Below are 19,103 nucleotides of genomic sequence, written 5' to 3'. Positions count from 1 at the left end.
AAATGGAAAAACAAATTAATTTCCCTCAAACACCTGGGGCAAAATATTACAATGAAAATATACTATTTCACTTGAATATGAGAGCAAAAGCCTCAAAGAAAAAAATATTCTGTACTATCATGTCAATATACCACTTTAAAAAATGGATGGAACATTTAGTCCCAAGATCAAACAGGAATTATGGAATTAAACAACACTATTTACCAATTAGACACAACAGGCATATAACACTTTTGACCCAACAACAGCAGATACAGTTTCTTCACAAGTGCACATGGAACACTGCTTGAGACAGATCACATATATGAGGTCATACAAGTCCCAATAACTTTAAAAGTTTTGAAATTATTCCAGATATTATTTCCAACTACAATGGAATGAAACTATAAAAGCAATAATGGAAATACTAGAAAATTCACAAGTTGGGGAGATTATAAACAACCAATGCACCATACAAAATGGTATAAGGCAATTTAGAAAATGTTTAGAGATTAATGAAAATTAAAATAAAACACACTGGTTCTGGCTGGTTGGCTCAGTGGTAGGGCAGTGGCCTGGAATGTGGATGTCCTGGGTTCAATTCCTGGCCCAGGCACATAGGAGATGCACTCATCTGCTTCTCTACCTTTCCCCCTCTTCTTTCTCTCTCTCTCTCTCTCTTCTCCTCCTTCAACCAAGGCTCCTTTGGAGCAAAATTGGCCCGGGCACTGAGGATGGCTCCATGGCCTCCACCTCAGGCACTAGAATGGCTCCGGTTGCAATGGAGCAATGCCCCAGATGGGCAGAGCATCGCCCCCTGGTGGGCATGCCTGGTGGATCCTAGTTGGGCGCATGCAGGAGTCTGTCTCTCTGCCTCCCCGCTTCTCACTTCAGAAAAATACAAAAAAATAATAATAAAATAAAACACACAAAAATCTATAGACTACAGCAAATACAGTGCTTAGAGGACAATTTGGAGCTGGAAATGTTTATATTAAAAAAAATCTCAAGTCAATAATCTAACTTTATTCTTTAAAGAGTTTTAAAAAAAGGAGAGTAAACTAAACCCAAACCTAGAAGAAGAGAAAATAAATAATTTTAAATAGAGTAGTGACAAAATAGGAGGCTGGAGAGGTAAATATGAGACTTCTTTCTCAAAAGGCAGCTCACTTCTCTACCTTTAGTGTGATGAGGGATAAGAAAATGTCAGCAAATACATATTTATGTAGAGGGTCTGAGAGCAGAGAAGACCTCTGCCTTAGTTTAGTGGTAGAAACTTTAGTGTCAACTCACACTCAGCACTGTATAGGCCTCATAGAGTGATGTTACTATGTAGGGTGTCTAGGTTTAGATGACTGAGTCAGACCCCAGATAACTATGGCACATATCATGGAATACAGAACAATAAAATATTTTGTATTGGTGATAGATAGAGAATATATATTGAAAAAAGAGGTTTATGATCAAGCAAAGAGAAAACCATGCATTATCTTAAGACCCATCAAAAAAATAAAGAGATTATAGAAGATTCCAGAGGGTTGGTGATACATTTTTTGACACCTCCTGAATCACTGGAATTATGGGGTGCAAAACATAAAGTGACTCAGATCATATTTGTTACAGGTGCAGTAAAAATAGTCTAAGAGAAATCAAGATCACATTATCGCGAAAAAATTTTCAGAAAGTTATTTTTTTATGTATCAATTTCACACACTGAAAGGGGCTGTCAATGTGTGCTCTGTCTCATGGCTGAAGTTTGACTCTGGTCTATTTAGGTAACATTTTCAAACTCTCATCTCTTGCTTTCTACCTCACATTACTACTGTTGTTGAAGACCCAGTATTTGAAGAACTATGGTTTGAGGACAGACACTGCTTTATCTGCTATTTACCATGTAAGGAATGGGAGTCTGTAAATTTGAAATCAGAGCTGGGAGGTTGGCTAAGCAGTGTTTATGGAGGGGGTGTGGGGTATAAGGAATGTGTTGGAGTGTATGCAGGGTAAATAAATTTGAGAAGCTGATAGAGATGAAATAGAAAAGTCAAGAATTAACCATTTTGTCTATGCTTTCCCACAACTTTCTCTGAATAAAACACAACCCACTATTTGTACAATAGTGTCAATGACACATAAATGTAATTAGTAACCCCTCAAAGGGGTTCCGTGTTACTTACTCAATAATATGTGCATTTTAGTTTAAAGCAAGAACTGTGTTTGCATTTGAATTATAGATATTTCTAAGCATCAAAGTGTTAAAATTATTATTATTTTTTACAGAGACAGAGAGAGAGTCAGAGAGAGGGATAGATAGGGACAGAGAGAGATGAGAAGCATCAATCATTAGTTTTTTGTTGCGACACCTTAGTTGTTCATTGATTGCTTCTCATATGTGCCTTGACTGTGAGGCTACAGCATTCCGAGTAACCCCTTGCTCGAGCTAGAGACCTTGGGTCCAAGCTGGTGAACTTTTTGCGCAAACCAGATGAGCCCACGCTCAAGCTGGCAACCTCGGGGTCTCGAACCTGGGTCCTCCGCATCCCAGATCGATGCTTTATCCACAGCCCCACTGCCTGACTAGGCTGTAGGCGCATGATTCTTGTAATAATACCTTATCTACCTCATTAAAGAGAGTATATATGAGTGTAACTGACACTATTCCAGGTATCATATTGAATTTGGTACAGTTATTAAGTGATTTATTCTTATATTTGTGTCACCATATATTACAAATAACTTTTATCTTCGACACCCTTTATAAATGATCCTTAAAGATATGATTTCCTATAGATAGCAAATAGGTTTCATCTCATAAGACAGTTCTAACTATCTGGTAAGGGCTGTGTTGATTTCAAGTGGATGAGGAATAGGATGAGTGCTCTAACAGATGACCAATACCCACCACTAGGGCCATGACAGTTTATTTGCCATTCCTAGAGCGTTTTGTTTACCTTTGTAACATCTTATTGAATTAAGACAATTTATCATATTGTTGAGTGTTTATAATATGTGAAAATACTATGCGCTTTGGGGAAGAAAGCCATATACATCAAATTTCAATTTCTAATGTGCAATAATCTTCATAAGAAGTTTTAGTTTCTAAATGAAGTACTCTAAATTTTATTACAATATACCATATTTCATTTCAAACACAAATAACCTAAACAGTAATCAAGCTTTTCATTCAAATGTGCTGAAGCAAAACTTTGCCTTGACAGACAATAGACATTACTTTGCAGTGCTCCTGTAGGAAAGAACTTGATTAATGCATTCACAAATGACATTCAGTGAACCTATATTATCTATATAAGGACATGAACAAAATAGTGTTAATTTGAACAAAAAGAGTATTTTGATTAAGGCTATTTATCTTCTTAAGAAGTGCAGTCAAGAAAATTCATTATGTTCTCACAATAATTGAAAATAGAATTTTTCCTAAATGTCCTCCCTTGCTTAACTTTGAGAGAAAGATGAGCATATATTTAAATAGCTTAATGCACCCACTCTTCACTAGCTTGGACATCACATAGTGAAGTCTATTGTTTTCTAACAAATATGGTAGGTAAAGAGCAACCTATGAAAAAATACCTTTTTTATTCAATGAAGTATCAAAAGACAATTAATTTTTCATTAGAGCAAACATATTATATAATTAAATACTTAAATATAAATTTAAAATAGTTCTTAAAATAATTACCAATAAGTAATGCTCTCAGTAATTACTATTAAAATAACTGTAAAAAGCATTTTATTCATAGTAAGGTTGTTGTTTTTATGGCAAAAATGATGAAATCAAATTTCAAAGTCCCAATACGGGTTTTTTTCTTCAACAAAACAAAATATAAACAGTTTTGCATGGTTTCACATTGTTGTAAATAATATGCTTCTCTTTGTTGCTGATGAAGTTCAATGCAATCTGAATCATACTCTCAGAAGTTTTTTACATGTGAATATCCAATTTTCCCAACATCACATATTGAAGTGGCTGTCTTTTCTACATTGAAGATTTATTTTATTTTGTGAGAGAGAGAGAAAGGAAAGGGAGAAAGATAAGAAGTATCAACTTGTAGTAGTGTCACTTTAGTTGTTCATTGATTGCTTCTCATGAGTGCTGTGACTGGGGCACTCAATCTGAGTCAGTGACACTTTGTTCAAGCCAGTGACGTTGGGGCTCAAGCCAAAGGAACCTAGGATCATTGCGATGATCCCACACTTAAGCCAGAAACCCCTCAATCAATGTGGCTATTCTAAGCTCAAGCTGGCAACTTCGGGCTTTTGAACCTGGGACTTCAGCATCCCAAGTCAATGCTCTATCCACTGTGCTACCAGTCTGGCTCCATTAGGTTTTACTCTTGCATTCCTTGTAAAATATTAGTTGACTATGTGTGCATGGGTTTATTTCTCTACTCTTAACTCTTTCATTGATCTATCCATTTATTATTTTTTTGCCAGTACCATAGAGTTTTAATTACAGTATTTTTGTGGTATAGTTTGAAATCAGGAAATGTGATGACTCTGGTTTTATTCTTCTTTCACAGGACTGTTTGATTAAACAGAATCTTTTGTGTTTCCATACAAATTTTAAGATTTTTTTTATTTCTGTGAAAGATGACATTGCAATTTTTAAAAAAGGTATTGGGGTGACATTGTTTAATAAGATTATATAAATTTCAAGTGCACAGTTCTAATGCATTGTACACACACAACCCAAAGTCAAATGGCATTGCAATTTTGATAGGGACTGAATTGAGTCTATAGTTGGCTTTGGAAACTATAATATAGACACTTTAACAATATTAATTCTTCTGATCCATGAACATGGGTTATCTTTTCATTTGTTTGTGTTTTCTTCAATTTCTTTCCTCAAAGTCTTATAGTTTTTATTGTCTAGCTCTTCTACTTCCTTGTTTAAATTTACTCACATTTTATTGTTTCTGATACTAGTATGAATGAGATAATTTTCTTCATTTCTTTTTCATTGCTAGTTTTTAGAAATGCAACTGATTTCTGTATATTGGTTTTTATATCCTGCAAGTTTATTGAATTCACTGATTAGCTCCAACAGTTTTTTAATTCAGTCTTTATGATTTTCTATATATAAGATTGTATCATCTATAAATAATAACATTTTTACTTTCTGATTTGGGTGCCTTGTTTTTCTTTTCTTTTATTAATTTCCTTTCCAATGTGGATATCTTTTATTTTATTAACTTGTTTAATTGCTTTATCTAGAGCTTTTAATAATATGCTGTGTAAGTGTGATGAGTGGGTACCCCTGTCTTTTCCTGAACTGAGAGAAAAAGTTTTCAGCCTTTCATGTATGTATGGGCTTACATATATTCATTAAGGTAGTTCCTTCTGTACCCAATTTATTGAGAGCTTTTGGTCATGAATTTTGTATTTTGGCAAATGTTTTTTTGGATCTATTATGACGATCATAGGATTTTCATCTTTCATTCTATAGATGTGGTGTGTCTGTGTCACATTTACTACTTTGCAAATGTTGAACAGCCCTTGTTCCCAGGGATAAGAAAGAATGGGATTAAAGAAAGGAAATGACAAGAGAAAGATTCCATGGTGTGGTAGTATGGGTTTTCATTTTTGAAGTCATCTAGGGTTCTCAAGAACCACTGCACATATGTCTTCCCAAGTCCTTGTTTAAGGATGTCATCTTGGTAGCTTAAATTCTCACATGATGGAATATTGACACCATAGAAATCTTCAAACATTACAGATTAGTATTTCCTTCCCCATCCCCTCAAATTAAAAGCTACTTTCTTTGCAAACTTCTAAGCCAGATAACAGGGTTTAAATCTTGTCTTCCACTACTATTCAACAACAGTAAGATCGTGGATGTTTTTAACCTCTGTGACTTCATGTTTTATCTTCTATAAAATGGGGATAATAGTAAAAAAAATAAGTTGTCATTTAATTATGATCACTATATGAGGTAAGAAACATAGAACACTAACACACTGCCAATTAACTAGTAGATGCTTGATAAATGTGTACTAATATATAATTATTTGCTTGAAGATTTTCATAAATGGGCATGCTACACTGTAAGATAAAGCAATTAGAGAGCAATGGGCTTTAAGAAGGTTAATTTGGCCTAGGTGTGGAATTAGCCCTTGTGTTCATTAGCAATTGCAAAGTTCAGCAATCCATGTATAATAAGAGCCAAGGGCTGGGGCATTCTGAGCACTGAAGGGCAGCTATATTTTACAAAAGCCAAAATTACTGACTTAGGGGAATACGTATTTAATGCCACACAGATGCAGTCACTGTCATAAAGTAAAAAGACCCAAGAATAAGAAGACCTATTTTTTGAGATATTTTGTAGCTCTGACTAGCCCAACAATTATAAGTTGAGCTTTTTCTAAAATAGAATTTGAACAGTAAAATTATATTTCCAAGTATCTTTAAAAATTAAAATACATTGCATGAGACTGAATAATTAACTCAGTGTCATAAACATGTTCAAGTATTTATCCAAGTTAATCTTCTTAAAACCCATTGCTCTCTAATTGCTTTATCTTACAGTGTAGCATGCCCATTTCTGAAAATCTTCAAGCAAATAATAATATATTAGTACACATTTATCAAGCATCTACTAGTTAATTGGCAGTGTGTTAGTGTTCTATGTTTCTTACCTCATATAGTGATCATAATTAAATGACAGTTTCAGGTGATTCAAACATGAATACAACACAGTCTCTAATCCAAATGATGTTCAGTGTATTTATGGGCTGCGACTATACACACATAAATTTAAAATCAGACATGTCTCTAAATCATTACAAAGTTAGCTCAAGATTAACAATCATAAATTCAGCTTCGGTATTACAGAAGTCTTCTCAGAATAGACAAAATTTGTAAAAAAAAATCAATAGGTAGAAAAGAGAAACAGTGATAGGCCATTTTGTGTTAAGTTTTTGAATCATAATAAGGCTGAAGTTTATTGCGGAAAAGGTTATCAAGACAGGAAAATTAAGACTGGCAAGCTACATAAGTAAAAATGAAAATATCAGGAATTCATACTGAATTTAGTTTTATAGATTATTTGCCCACATGAGTAAGTTAATTCTTTTTGTTCGAATTCAGTATTTATATAAAGTTCCTTGTCAAAACAAAAGAGAATAAACACACACCAAACAGAAGGAGTAGGCAACATTTAAAAAAATAAAGAAAAAAGAAAGGAAGGAAAAGAAAAGAAAGGCAAAGGAATCACTGCTTTTCTTCAGGTTTCTCCTTGGTCTCCTCAACTTTATGCCCTTGCTCTCCTTCACCCAAAGGGCTTCTAGCTTTTCAAGCCACATTGCTGGCATTATCAAGTGTTACCTGATCCTGCCTGGTGTGAGCCTGGGACACTCCCCACAGGACAGCCTCCATTCTGGCGTATGCCCTCAGTTACCCACATAAGCACCCACGCACGCCTGGGACCTGGTCAGTCTGATCCTTGCTATGCAACCATCATCTGGCCTGAAGAAGCAGGAGACCACGAGGACCTCTCCACGTCCGCTCTGCAGGGCTCTAGCCAGACACTGTGAGTTGATCACCTGCCCATGTGCCACAAGCCCAGCCCAGTGAACACACAGTATAGGCCCAGATGGCCAGCTCACTCAGAAGCTCTGTGTGTCACGGAGCAGCTGCGTCACCTTTGGAATGTCAAGGTAGTCACATATTTCTGTGGCAGATGTAAGAAAGCACCCTCTTGGGCCTGCAGCTGGGTGCAGAGTCTACATTAAGGAAAATTTCATATGGGAAAAGGTAATCATAAATGGCTGGTTATAATTATTTTTATACTTGGCTATGTAAGAAGATTTTATTATTGTTATTGGTATTACTACATTAATTACATGGCAAGGGAGAAATACTGCTCTTAGGCAGATAGGACACTTATGTGAGTTATGTCTTCCTTTCTCTGAACACATCTCAGGGTCAAAAGTAGACATCATATGCATGTTTTCCTTATGAGCAATTGGCATTTCATGGAGCTTGTTCTTTTATATCTAATTTGTCTTTTGTGTAACTTTATTATAGGTTTTTTCCTGAGCAGTTCTTTTCAAAGAATATGGAATCTTCAAAAGTTCACAGATGTAGGTCTCACTGATAAAGCATCAAACACTGAAACAGATGTCTCAGTCTTCAGCAAAGCTAATAAGAGAATCTGCTAACAGTGGAAGAGCAGGGATATCTCTGCTGTTTGTTTATATTAAAAACAAACAAACAAACAAACAATGGACATGGCAGTTGCATTAGCCCTGCTCCTTTAGATTTAACCCATAAAATTAAACAAATTACAATACAAAGTCATTATATAAGCTACATTGGGTTTAGCAAAAATTGGTACATTTGGTGAAATGAGCAGATGGTGCCACTGTGATTGTGGACAGCACTGGCCAAACTTAGTTATTGATACAAATGCTTCAGGAGGAAAAACAGCGCAGGTGTAGTATATAGCTACCAAGTTTACATTTCACCCCAGACGGCCATCATGCACATCTGTTCTTAGATATCAAGAAAAAAAATAATTTCTTTAGTTTTTCTATTAGTAGGCTCATCAACTGCTTTGGAGACTGAGGTGGGCCATTATGAGAAACGTGTCTGAGTTGATGGCTTCTTAATTTACACTTACTTCAACCAAAAAGAAATACCTAATATTACTAAACTCACAACATCTCAGAGGCAGTCTCCACCATCAGTAATTTGAAGGGCTATATGGACATAATACTCTATTTGATTCTGCGAAATAGTGGAAAAAATCTATAATTTGCATCATAAATCACTTAAGTGGGTCACAAAATGCCCCTGCTATGCATACTCAGATTTTTGTCAATAAACTTGATTATTATGTCTACAGGAAAAATTACATGATTTTGTGTTGGAATGCGTTAGCCAAATAATTTTATAGCTGAATAAACCAAGCCTCAAGTAAGAATTAAGTATTTTCAAAGGTCATGTAGCTTATGAGAGAAAAATCAAGAACTTAAAATTTGTCAACATCAATTAGCAAGATTTTGAATGCAATTATTATAATTTCTGTATCTATCTAGCTTAAACAGTAGGAAATGTCACTATCCCATATAACCAATTTTTTTTTATAATTTTATTTTTTTAATGGGGTGACATCAATAAATCAGGATACATATATTCAAAGATAACAAGTCCAGGTTATCTTGTCGTTCAATTATATTGCATACCCACCACCCAAAGTCAGATTGTCCTCTGTCACCTTCTATCTTGCTTTCTTTGTGCCCCTCCCCACCCCCTATCCCTCTCCCATTCCCCCCTCCCCCCCCCCGTAACCACCACACTCTTATCAATGTCTCTTAGTTTCACTATTATGTCCCACCTATGTATGGAATAATACAGTTCCTGTTTTTTTCTGATTTACTTATTTCGCTTCGTATCATGTTATCAAGATCCCACCATTTTGCTGTAAATGTTCCGATGTCATCATTTCTTATGGCTGAGTAGTATTCCATAGTGTATATGTGCCACATCTTCTTTATCCAGTCATCTATTGATGGGCTTTTTGGTTGTTTCCATGTCCTGGCTACTGTGAACAATGCTGCAATAAACATGGGGCTGCATATGTCTTTATGTATCAATGTTTCTGAGTTTTGGGGATATATACCCAGTAGAGGGATTGCTGGGTCATAAGGTAGTTCTATTTGCAGTTTTTTGAGGAACCACCATACTTTCTTCCATAATGGTTGTACTACTTTACATTCCCACCAACAGTGTATGAGGGTTCCTTTTTCTCCACAGCCTCTCCAACATTTGCTATTACCTGACTTGCTAATAACAGCTAATCGAGCAGGTGTGAGGTGGTATCTCATTGCCGTTTTGATTTGCATTTCTCTAATAGCTAAAGAAGATGAGCATCTTTTCATATATCTGTTGGCCATTTGTATTTCTTCCTGGGAGAAGTGTCTGTTCATATCCTCTTCCCATTTTTTTATTGGATTGGTTGTTTGTTTGTTGTTGAGTTTTATGAGTTCTTTGTATATTTTGGATATTAGGCCCTTATCTGAGCTGTTGTTTGAAAATATCATTTCCCATTTAGTTGGCTTTCTGTTTATTTTGTTATCAGTTTCTCTTGCTGAGCAAAAACTTCTTAGTCTGATGTAGTCCCATTCATTAATTTTTGCCTTCACTTCTCTTGCCATTGGAGTCAAATTCATAAAATGCTCTTTAAAACCCAGGTCCATGAGTTGAGTACCTATGTCTTCTTCTATGTACTTAATTGTTTCAGGTCTTATGTTTAGATCTTTGATCCATTTTGAGTTAACTTTTGTACAGGGGGAGAGACTGTAGTCCAGTTTCATTCTTTTGCATGTGGCTTTCCAGTTTTCCCAGCACCATTTATTGAAGAGGCTTTCTTTTCTCCATTGTGTGTTGTTGGCCCCTTTATCAAAAATTATTTGACTATATATATGTGGTTTTATTTCTGGACTTTCTATTCTGTTCCATTGGTCTGAGTGTCTATTTTTCTGCCAATACCATGCTGTTTTGATTGCCGTGGCCCTATAATAGAGTTTGAAGTCAGGTATTGTTATGCCCCCAGCTTCATTTTTTTCCTTTAGGATTGCTTTGGCTACTCGGGGTTTTTTATAGTTCCATATAAATCTGATGATTTTTTGCTCTATTTCTTTAAAAAACGTCATTGGAAGTTTGATGGGAATTGCATTAAATTTGTATATTGCTTTGGGTAATATAGCCATCTTGATTATATTTATTCTTCCTAGCCAAGAACAAGGTATATTCTTCCATCTCATTATATCTTTTTCGATTTCCCTTAACAATGGTTTATAGTTTTCATTATATAAGTCCTTTACATTCTTTGTTATGTTTATTCCTAAGTATTTTATTTTTTTGTTGCAATCGTGAAGGGGATTATTCTTTTGAGTTCCTTCTCAGTTGTTTCATTGTTGGCATATAGAAAGGCTATTGACTTCTGTATGTTAATTTTGTATCCTGCGACCTTACTGTATTGGCTTATTATTTCTAGTAGTCTTTTTGTGGATTCTTTGGGGTTTTCGATGTATAGGATCATATCATCTGCAAAAAGTGATACCTTTACTTCTTCTTTTCTGATATGGATGCCTTTTATTTCTTTGTCTTGTCTGACTGCTCTGGCTAGAACCTCTAGTACCACATTAAATAAGAGTGGAGAGAGTGGACAACCCTGTCTTGTTCCTGATTTAAGGGGGAAAGCCTTCAGTTTAGTGCCATTTAATATGATGTTAGCTGATGGTTTATCATATATGGCCTTTATCATGTTGAGATATTTTCCTTCTATACCCATTTTGTTGAGAGTCTTAAACATAAAATTGTGTTGTATTTTTTCGAAAGCCTTTTCTGCGTCTATTGATAAGATCATGTGGTTTTTGTTCTTTGTTTTGTTGATATGGTGTATTACATTAACCTTTTTACGTATGTTGAACCATCCTTGAGATTCTGGGATGAATCCCACTTGATCATGATGTATTATTTTTTTAATATGTTGTTGTATTCGATTTGCTAGTATTTTGTTTAGTATTTTAGCATCTGTATTCATTAGAGATATTGGTCTGTAGTTTTCTTTTTTTGTGCCATCCTTGCCTGGTTTTGGTATGAGGGTTATGTTGGCCTCATAAAATGTGTTTGGAAGTATTGCTTCTTCTTCAATTTTTTGGAAGACTTTGAGTAGAATAGGAACCAAGTCTTCTTTGAATGTTTGATAAAATTTGCTGGTATAGCCGTCAAGGCCTAGACTTTTATTTTTGGGGAGGTTTTTAATGGTTTTTTCTATTTCTTCTCTACTGATAGGTCTGTTTAGGCTTTCTGCTTCTTCTTGACTCAGTCTAGGAAGGTTGTATTTTTCTAGGAATTTATGCATTTCTTCTAGGTTCTTGAATTTAGTGGCATAAAGTTTTTCATAGTATTCTACAATAATTCTTTGTATATCTACGGTGTCCGTGGTGATTTCTCCTCTTTCATTTTGGATTTTGTTTATATGAGTTCTTTCTCTTTTTTCCTTGGTAAGTCTTGCCAAGGTTTTGTCAATTTTGTTGATCTTTTCAAAGAACCAGCTCCTTGTTCTATTAATTGTTTCTATAGTTTTTCTGTTCTCTAATTCATTTATTTCTGCTCTGATTTTTATTATCTCCTTTCTTCAGCTGGTTTTGGGTTGTCTTTGTTCTTCTTTTTCTAGTTCCTTAAGGTGGGAAGTTAAGTGGTTCACTTGGGCTCTCACTTGTTTATTCATATATGCCTGAAGTGATATGAACTTCCCTCTTATCACTGCTTTTGCTGCATCCCATAGATTCTGATATGTCGTATTGTCATTTTCATTAGTCTGTATATATCTTTTGATCTCTGCACTTATTTCTTCTTTGACCCATTCATTTTTTAAAAGTATGTTGTTTAGTTTCCACATTTTTGTGGGAATTTTTTCCTCCTTTTTGCAGTTGAATTCTAGTTTCAAGGCTTTATGATCAGAAAATATGCTTGGTACAACTTCAATTTTTCTGAATTTGCTGATGTTGTTTTTGTGGCCCAACATATGGTCAATTCTTGAGAATGATCCATGTACACTGGAGAAAAATGTATACTCAGTCACTTTGGGATGAAATGTCCTGTAGATGTCTATTATATCCAGGTGCTCTAGTGTTTTGTTTAAGGCCACTATGTCTTTGTTGATTCTCTGTTTGGATGACCGATCTAGAGCCGTCAGCGGTGTATTGAGGTCTCCAAGTATGATTGTATTTTTGTCAGTTTTTGTTTTAAGATCAATAAGTAGTTGTCTTATATATTTTGGTGCTCCTTGGTTTGGTGCATATATATTAAGAATTGTTATGTCTTCTTGATTCAGTGTCCCCTTAGCCATTATGAAATGGCCATTTTTGTCTCTGAGTACTTTTGCTGTCTTGTAGTCAGCATTATCCGATATGAGTATTGCTACACCTGCTTTTTTTTGGATGTTATTTGCTTGGAGTATTGTTTTCCAGCCTTTCACTTTGAATTTGTTTTTATCCTTGTTACTTAGATGAGTTTCCTGTAGGTAGCATATAGTTGGATTTTCTTTTTTAATCCATTCTGCTACTCTGTGCCTTTTTATTGGTGAGTTTAATCCGTTTACATTTAGTGTAATTATTGATACTTGTGAGTTCCCTATTGCCATTTTATATATTGCTTTCTGTTAGTTTTGTGTCTTGTTTGATCCTTCTCTTTCGTTTTTCTATCTTTTGTTTTTATTTGGTTGTATTCCATACATCTTTCCTCTGTTGCTATCTTTTTTATCTCATGTGCTTCTGTGGTGGTTTTTTCAATGGTGGTTACCTTTGAGTAATGAAAAGGGTCCCTACCCTGTTCATTGTAGCGAACTATTTTGTGAGTACTTTTGCACTCCATCGTCCTTTGCTACTGTTAATCTCCATCTTCTCCCCCTCTTTCTTTTTGTTGTTGTCACAGTTTAGATTTGGTTTTATTGTGTTCTTCTTGGAGCTTTTACTTGTGGCTCTGTTTTTTTTTTGTTCTTTGTATCTGATTGGAGAACCCCCTTTAGTAATTCCTGGAGTGGGGGTTTTCTGATGATAAATTCCCTCATCTTTTCTGTATCTGTGAATGTTTTTATTTCTCCTTTGTATTTGAAGGATAGCTTTGATGGGTATAGTATTTGTGGCTGAAAGTTCCTCTCTTTCAGGACTTTAAATATTGGGGTCCACTCTCTTCTAGCTTGTAGAGTTTCTGTTGAGAAATCTGATGATAATCTAATGGGCCTTCCTTTATATGGTGTATTCTTCTTTTCCCTGGCTGCCTTGAGAATTTTTTCTTTGCTGTTGGTTTGTGTCAATTTCATTATGATATGCCTTGGAGTAAGTTTGTTGGGGTTAAGAAAACTCGGTGTTCTGTTTGCTTCTTGAACTTGAGGCTTTAGTTCTTTCCACAGGCTTGGGAAGTTCTCATCTATTATTTGTTTGAGTATGTTCTCCATTCCATTTTCTCTCTCTTCTCCCTCTGATATACCTATTATTTTTATGTTATTCTTTTTGATGGAGTCAGATAATTCTTGTAGGACTATCTCATTTTTTTAAATTTTTGAGTCTCTTTCTCTTCTCTTTGTTGTGCCTCAAGTTGCTTGTCTTCTATTTCACTAATCCTCTATTCTGTCTGACCTGTTCTATTAGCTAAGCTTGTTACTTCGTTTTTCAGCTCGTGAATTGAGTTTTTCATCTCTGTTTGATTTGTTTTTATAGTTTCAATTTCCTTGGACATATATTCTTTGTGTTCATTGAGTTGTTTTCTGAGCTCCCTAAATTGCCTTTCTGTGTTTTCCTGTATATCTCAGAGGATTTTTAGGATTTCTATCTTGAATTCTCTGTCATTTAGCTCCAAAGTTTCCAATATATTAAATTTTTTCTCCATAGATTTTTCCTCATCTAGCTTTGTTACCTCTCTTTCTTTTGTATCCATGATATTCGATTTTCTCTTCCTTAATGGCATCTGAGGGTGGTTTTGTTGATAGTATTAATAAGATTTAATAAAGAATAAAAAGTTAAAAAAAATAAAAAAATAAAAAATCGAAAAGAGTTGTTTTTAAAAAAAAATTAATAATGAAATAAAGAAAAATAAAATAAAATAAAAATTTAAAAAAAAGAAATTATTCCCCCCCTCCTTTTTTTCTCTCCTCTCCTCTCCCCTCTTTCTTGAGAAAATCTTCTGGTGGACTGTGAATTATAACAAACAATTCCTGTGATGGAGGGCCTGAATTGGGGAAAAGTAATAAAGGGGGAAAAAAAAAAAAGGAAAAAAAAAAAGGAAAAAAAAAAAAAGAGTGTATGGACCCACAAAAAGCAAATAAGGAAAAAATTTGCTTCAAGAATAAAATGATTTGCTTTTAGTTGTTGGTTGTCTAAGAGTTATGATGACAGGAATAAGAGCAAAATGGAAAAATGGGGGGACAAATTAAAAAGTTACTATTGTATTTAGTGGAACAAGAACTAGATAATATGGAGAGCCAGGGATGGGAGCACTGCTAGTGAGTTAAAAAGGTGAAGTAAAAAACCCCCAAAATGCCACAAACTTAGGTTTGAGTCCCAGATAAGACAATTTGTTTGTTATTGAGGTTTGAATGAGAGGAGATGTAAAGGAGAAAGGAAGAAACTAATATAGAGGGAGAAAAGAAAGAGAGAGGGAGAAAAAAGAGGGAACCACTAAAAGAAGAAAAAAGAAAGGAGAGAAAGAGAGAGAGAGTTAAGGGTTTTGGAGTGCAACCCTCATAGAGGGTAAGGAAGAGAAGAGAAAAGATAATGGGAGATGTAACACTTATGGGTAGTGTAGTTCAAGGAGAGGAGAGAGTAAGACCGGTAGAGAGTTAATCGGCCAAATTGGAGGAGGAAAAAAAAGTATCAAGAATGAAGATAAGAGAAACAAACGAACAAATATAATAAAATGGGATAGGTTATAAAGTCTGCAGATTATTCTTGATTTTGAGAGTTTATCTTCTTGCTTTTTCTTTTCTCTCCCTCTTCCTGTTCGGTGACTCTGTTCCCCGGGTTCTGCCCCTTTGGCACGCTCAGGTAGAGGTTTGCAGTTGATAAGTCTCTATGGCAATGTCATGTATTGTGCTTTAGTCTCATTGGCAGTCGAAGCTCATTAGCATTTATAGGCTCCGACAGTGAGAGAGTCTGTGTTCCTGGAGCCTTTCTCCTAGTCTTTCCTTCCTCAATTAGTAGCCTGATAATCCAGCTATGGGGTTGCTGCTGCCTCTGCCTGGATAGTAAGAGGCTCAAAAAGCTGGCAACTCCCCACTCTATTTCCACTCAGCACAGGGCTCTGGGTAAGGCACAGTCAGTCAGAGCTGCTAGCATAATCAGGCAGGCTTTCCGCCCACTCAAAGACCTCTGGCTCTGCCACTCTGTCCGGTAACACAAGCGGGCGCCCACTTCTGGGGCACTTGGAGGAAACTCTCACTCACTGTCTGCGACCAGGATATCCGGCCAGCAGTCTCACGCTCTGAGTGAAAACCCCTACCGCAGGGAAAAGTTGCAGCGTTGGAATTGAGTCTCGCTCCGTCCCCGTGCGCGGCTTTTGCAAGGCGCTGGGGCGGCTCGAGATTCTGCTTTGGCCCACACAAAGGCCCCTGACTCTGCCCCTCTGTGCGATAACACGGGCGCGCACTGCCGAGGCACTCGGAGGAATTGCTCACTTCTTATCTGCGCGCGCAAACCAGGATATGAGGCCAGCCGCGTTTCCCTCTGAGTGAAACACCCTCCAGCACGGAAAATCTCCACCGTTGGAATTAGTTCTCACTCCCTCCCGTGCGTGGCTTTCCCAGGGCGCTGGGGCTGCCCAGAGACTCTGCCCTCGGCCCACAGAAAGGCCTCTGACCCTGCCTCTCATGGGGCAACACGGGCACCCACTCTCGGGTCCTAGGAAGAAATTCTCGCCCACTAACTGCGCACCGACCAGGAGACCGGGTAAAATGGCCGCTCCGCTTGTCTTTCTTTGTTTGGGTTTGGCGCGAGTGTTAGCTTGTATTGCCCGGGTTGCCACAGGATCAGATTTTCCTCGGCTTGGATCTCCGTGCCACAGCCTGGTTCGGCCGTTTGTGCCGCGGCGGCCTGGATCTATTCACCCCCTTTGCCCGCCTCAGTTTCTATATTCACAGTTACCAGAGAAAGCCGCCCTGTTTAGGTTAGTGAGGAAGGCGGAGCATTTCTTACTCTCTATTTCCTTCGGGGTTTGGTTATATATTTAGCCAATTTTTCACTCAATCATACCTTTGGGTGTATTGCGAAGCATCTGGATGCTCCAAGTATAGGTTTTTCTGTTTCTGGTTGAAGATCTTGTTGAGTTTTGGGGGAGATTTATCGGTATCGCTTCCTACCCCGCCATTACTCTGACGTCCATATAACCAATTTTTAAGAGAGGGGTGCAGAAAATCCAGGGGTGGGTTTTTCAGCAGCTCAACAGTGTCATCAAAGGTGAAGATACTTGCCATATCTTTATTGTGTCACATGCTGATGCATGTAAAAAAATACTCTTAATGGAATAGGTCCACTGGTGATTATTTTGTTATTGTTGTGTTTTAATAAGAATAATATAAAAATTAATAATATAAAACTTACATATAAAAAGTTGTTTGCTGGAGTTCTTAAAGTTCATTTAGTCAGAACAACTGTCTCATTTCTTTTTTAAAAATCTATCACTTCATACCTGTTAGGATGACTATCATCAATAAATAAACAAACAAGAGTTGTTGAGGATGTGGAGAAAAATGAAACCTTATGCACTCTTGGTGAGAATGAAGATTGGTACAGTCATTGTGGAAAGCAGTATGGAGTTACCTCAACAAATTAAATATGGAACTTCATTATAACCCAGTATTTCCACTTCTGGGAATATATCTGAAGAAACCCAGACCACTAATTTGGAAGAATTTAATATACCCCTATGTTCATTTCAGTAGTATTTATAATAGCCAGTATTTGGAAGCAGTACATTAGTAGATAAGTGGATTTAAAAGAAAAAAAAATAACCTGTGATACATATACACAATAGAATACTACTCGGTCATAAAAAGAGAAGGACATTTTACCATTTGCAACAGCATTGATGGACTTGAAGAGCATTATACTAAGTGAAATAAGCCATTCAGAGAGACAAGTACCATGTGATTTTATATGTAAAATTTAATTAACAAAATAAACAAAATAGGAACAGACTCATACATACAGAGAACAGACTGACAGCTGTCGACGGAGTTTAAGGTTGAAGGATTAGGTGAAAAAGGTGAAGGAATTAGCAAAAAATATATATAACCTGATAAGACACGGACAAAACAATATGGTGATTACCAGAAGGAAAGGGGGGCAGAGGGAGGTAGGAGAGGGTAAAAGTGGTATAAATGGTGATGGAGGAGATTTGACTTACATTATACAGCTGATGTATTATAGAATTTTACACCTGAAACTTACATAATTTTATTAACCAATGGCACCCCCAAAAATTGAAAAAGATAGATAAATGTATCCCATTCTTCAAGCACAAATGAAATAGACCCACAGACATAGAGAGCTCTTCCCTACCCACACAGAGAGCAAACTGTGGTTGTAAAAATGGGACGGGGGGAACTTGGAAGACTGGGAGAAAGAAGCGAAGGGACTGAGAAGTAGAAATTGGAAGTTACAAAGCTGTCAATGGGATGTAAGTAAAACATAGGAAATATAGTCAATAATATTGTGATATCTATGTTTGGAGCCGGTTGGGTACTTGAAATATCGAGGGATAACTGTGTAAAGTATACAATTATCTATCCACTAAGTTGTACCCCTGAAAACAATACAAAATAAAATTAAAAGAAAAAAATGTAATGTGACAAAACTTGCTCTCTGGTAAAGCAGTCTATTATTTCAATAGAGGCCTGTGAGAAAGATACTGATGCAGTTTATGTAACCCCTGGCAGTGGTGTTTTTCCCACATTCTCTGGTAATACAATATTAAAGTATTCCTATATGATTGTTCCTAGTTCCGAAACATATGAAAATGTGAAGCTGCACTGGAATTTTCATCTTTAGAAATCATCTATACTTTTTTTTTTCTATAGGTTTGAGACTGATTCCCATAGACATTAAAAATAATAATTGAATTTTAATTATGAACTTTCACAAATTTAACACAATTCCATGCCAGCATCCAGATTAGGAAAACGAAACATCAGTATCAGCTGAAAGGCCAATAATCGCAATAATTTTGGAATTGAAGCAATATCATTCAGTGTCAGTAGTGGAATTCAAACTACAAGTATAATGTGTTTTCTAAGTAGTTTAGATTGAAATTTAGCAAGGAACCTTATACCAACCATATTGCTGGAGTCCTAAAACAATTGTATTATACAGATATTGAAAGTTTACTTTAACAAATATCTATTCTTTATTTGATGACTTTAGCTCCCCAAATGTTAAGAGAATAATATTGATGAACACTATATCCACCATTTTTTCAATTTAAAATGTTCACTCTTTATGAAAAACTTTAGTATGCAGAGATTAGATTTACTCCTTAATATCACACTGACTCTTATATTGGCGTGACCACTGTAAAACAGATATTGTAAATCATGAATGTTGTTCCTG

At 36.1% G+C, this 19,103-nt stretch overlaps 1 non-coding gene across 1 annotated transcript; it reads right to left on the bottom strand.

Moving 5' to 3' along the window:
- Nucleotides 1–7,607: 7,607 nt before the first annotated feature.
- LOC136327593 (small nucleolar RNA SNORA77) lies at nucleotides 7,608–7,719 on the bottom strand. Its single transcript, XR_010729780.1, has one exon. It is a non-coding gene; the product is annotated as a small nucleolar RNA SNORA77 (small nucleolar RNA).
- Nucleotides 7,720–19,103: the final 11,384 nt, after the last annotated feature.

Source organism: Saccopteryx bilineata, chromosome 2 (assembly GCF_036850765.1).
Source record: "Saccopteryx bilineata isolate mSacBil1 chromosome 2, mSacBil1_pri_phased_curated, whole genome shotgun sequence".
NCBI classification, from domain to species: Eukaryota; Metazoa; Chordata; class Mammalia; order Chiroptera; family Emballonuridae; genus Saccopteryx; species Saccopteryx bilineata.
The sequence above is the reverse complement of the archived record's forward strand: the minus strand, read 5'-3'. Positions and strand labels throughout refer to the sequence as shown.